This window comes from Palaemon carinicauda, chromosome 35 (genome assembly GCF_036898095.1).
Source record: "Palaemon carinicauda isolate YSFRI2023 chromosome 35, ASM3689809v2, whole genome shotgun sequence".
Taxonomy (NCBI): domain Eukaryota; kingdom Metazoa; phylum Arthropoda; class Malacostraca; order Decapoda; family Palaemonidae; genus Palaemon; species Palaemon carinicauda.
Window position 1 is genome coordinate 55,578,914 of NC_090759.1, and position 4,071 is coordinate 55,582,984.

Genomic DNA, 4,071 nt, shown 5'->3' on the forward strand with positions numbered 1-4,071 from the left:
CACACACACATACATACGTGTAACTAAAAACAAGCAGATTTCTGTCCATAGACGTAAATGATTAGGATGATGATATGTCACAGGATTGCATGGAGTAGTTCGTACTTTGCTACTCATCGTATATGTGTTTTATCCGTAGAGTTTTAATAATTAACCACAATTTAAACTACAGTACTACAGTTCAATTTACAAAAAGACTTTAATTAATGTTCCATAATCGCAAATCTACTTATTAATAGTACCGTATAAGAAAACTATTAAGCATTTGTATTTTAAACTTTTGCAACACTAGAAAATTTATGACCAATGATTTAATTGCTTTGCCCTGTCATTCCTGGAAAGGTCAATAGTTACGAATGAAAGTTGTTTGTTTTTTATATGGGTTATTTATATACGAAGGGAAAAAAATCCTTGTGGAATATTTAGATTAATTTCAATTGATTGCGTTGGGAACCAAATATGTTCTTATTTACCAAAAGAGAAGTTTCCCGGAGGTTCATATTTTCAGAAATTAAACTTCTTATGAGGGTGGTCCATAGCAGTGGTTCCCAACCTGGGGGAAATTTCCCCCTAGGGGGAAATTTGAAGCTTCCAGGGGGGAAATAATAACACTACCTACTAACTAAAACAAGCGGAAAATGTCCTCATAGTACGTGCGGTAATTTGTTGTTAGCCATTCAATTGTGATATGATCATATCAGTTCTCACTGACATGATATTCAAGGGGAGAATTGGAATATCATGCCCATTTCTGAGGCAGGCGAGTGGGCATGACGGCTAGGCGGGGCATGAAAGGGGGAAATCTGGATGGTTGAACTGGGTGCAGGGGGGAAATGACAGAAAAAAGGTTGGGAACCACTGGTCTATAGTTTTATCGCTACTTATTTTGTTTACTATAATATGAATTTCAAGGTACTGTATAGTAAGGATGTATTTAATGGGGATAAATTCAATATAAATATTTTACACGGCAAACACCACCGTGATTGTTATTTGTTTAGGGAAAAGTAGGAATGTGGTCTTAAGATACTGTATACCATTACGAACTGAAATACCAAGAGGAAATTTTTTTATATTATTAAAGGTAACTAAGACACATGAATGTATATGTACTTGTATTTTTCAGGCCTCTTTTGTATTGATTTTTTATTAGGTTAACTTGTGAGAAAGGTATATAACTGTGCTGCTAAACCTGTTTATTATATAACCTTAAGGTGAAATTGGCTGTACTTTCTGTTGAATATTGATTCAAGTATGGAGTTACTACAATAGGCTGCCTCACGGTATATTCGTAGCCTTGGCCAAAGTTAACCATGCAAAACTATATAGAAGTAACCCAGGTTTTTTTAAACACGCACAATGTAGGCTACGTAGTTATATGTTAATGTACCCTTTCCCTGAAAGTTTGAAGATGGCATTGCTGGCTTGTAGAGCAGTCTTAGTCAGGACACTGTAACTGATCCGCGAACGCCCTCAATTCTCGTCTATCTAGGAGTGGGGCGATCATCCAGAACTATACACCAACAAGTTTTCATATCAACCTATCACCCGCGTATTTGCATTTTTACCAAAGTAACGTCTATTCGACTACAGAGAAGACGACACTAAAATTAAGGATGGGGTCTAATTACCCTGAACAGGTACCTAATGGCCTTTCCTTAAGGTAAAAAACGCATTGGTTTCGGTTCGATTTAAGATAGCATTATTCTCGATTCCAAAGAACGAAGAACTTAAGTTACCTTTATTCTGCATACTTGTGTAAGGTCCAGTGGTGATAGGCTGGAAGACGACAAGTCTACACCTAAGTTTATTTGTGGACTATTGTCGTTACACCGAAAAAGATATGTTGTGTAGCTAGTATGTTTTTTGTTAAGGATATATGTATGAACCCTGTGGTAGAAGTGTGTCCTGTGTGGCATAAAAAGCGACTAAAAGGGTAGCTGCTGGCTTGTACAGTAGTCTTCCTTTTTAGCAAAAGGCTAGGACCACTGCCAATAACTGGAAACTACTGTCTGGCAGTTAGACTATTTAGACAATGGCTAGGCCCATCGCCAATAACTGTGGTTGATTGTAAGGGCATGCGCGATCGTAAAACTGCCAAATTGTTAACCATGCCTAATGTTATGAGAAATATGGATTTGGCTAGGACGTCTGCTGTAAGCAACGCATGCCAGGATCCCCATACTGCATACTGGCATGATTAATAGATGAGGTGTACCGTAAAGGATAAAAGGGTGAGCAATTCAGGATGATTTTGAGAGCGATGACTGGAAAGGTTGAACATGAGAGTGAACAGGTTAAGAGTGAAAAATATTTGGGTGGGCATGAAGGAAATATGTATAGCGGAAACAGAGGATATTGTATGACAAAAGGAGAAAAGTTCTAGTGGCAGAGAGAGGTTCAAGTCAGTTAAAAGAAAATCGGAGGCATTTAAGGACTGGAAAGTAAGGCATGCACAGGGAGCTGAGGAACAATACAGAGAAGAGGAAAGAGACGAGTCAGGTAGGTATTAGATTTCCCTGCCTATAACAATGAAAGAGATTATACGAGGAAAGTATGTATAGCTATGGGAAGAGCGGTAGAGCAATTGAATGAAAGGCTAGAAACAAGGGAAAGAGAAAAGAATATCTATAAGATTTCCAACTTAAAGAAAAGGTAAAGACAGGATTTGGTTCAAATGACACTCTACAGGGATAGAAATGGAAATATATTGAAGGGATAAAGACATTAAGAGAAGATGGAGAGAATGTTCTGAATAACTATTGAATATTGAGAATGAAAGAGAGGGTAGAGGCGGCTAGTGATGGAGATACAGAATATAGAAGTGAAGCAGGTATTGAGTAAAATGAAAAATGGCAAAGCACTAGGTCCATCAGAGTTTCATATTTAAATAATCAAGATACTAGATACAGATGGGGCAAGAATTGATGCTGGATTTATTAAGAACAATATGGGAAGAGGAAATTATGCCTAATGACTTTGAGAAGAGTCTAATTTAAGTAGAAAGGTAATATCATGGCATGTGTAACTATAGGGGAATTAAACTAGCAGAACAAGGTTTGAAAATTTTTGAATGGGTACTAGATGAGAGATTGCAAAAACTGAGAGACAATAGTATGGATTCCTAATGGGGAGAGGGACTGTGGATACTATCTTTGTAGTTCACCAGCTACAAGATAGGAGACTAGAGGAAAAGTGCTCCTGTGTTTTTGTAGATCTAGAGAAGGTTTATAATAGAATACTAATAGAAGTTATGTTTTGGTGCTTGAGGAAGAAGAAATTACTGGAAAAGTTGGTTAGAATGGTAGAGATTATATACAAAAGTGATAACAGCTGTTGAGAAACAGAAACCTTTTGAAGTTAATGTTGGAATACACCAGGGGTCAGCATTGAGTCCATTTTTATTTGTAGTGGTCTTGGGTGTGTTAAGTGAAGGGGTCAGAAATGCAGAGTTGTGGGAGTTGCTATATGCAGAAGAATTGATGATTACCACTGAAAATGAGGACGACTTACAGGACAGGGTTGTAGAGTGGCAAGAGACTTTAGAGAGGGAAGGCTTGAGAGTAAATATTGAAAAGATTGAAGCTATGGGGAGCAGTAAGGATTGCTATACTTGAAAGTAGAAGTTCTGTTCTAAAGCAGGTGGAACAATTAAATACCTGGGATCTACTATAAGTCAGGAGGGAAGATGTGAAGCTGAAGTTGAGGATAAGTTAAAAGTAGCCTGGGGGAAGACGTGGGAGGTAGAAGGAATAGTATGTGATAAGAAAATACCAATAAAGTTAAAAGTCAAAATATATAATACAGTGATAAGACTAGTGTTCAAATAATGTAGCAGAAATGTGGGTTCTAAGATGAAGAAAGGAAGCAAAGCTTGAGAGAACAGAAATTAGAATACTGAGGAGTATTATAGGAATATCACTGCTTGAAAGATTGGAAAATTATGGAATACGAAGAATGGAAGAGGTAGTAAACATTAAAGAGGTGATGAGAGTGGCACGATGGAGATGGTGTGGGCGTGTGTTGAGGATGGATGGTGAGAAGGGAGTGTGCATGGCTTGGGAGGAACCT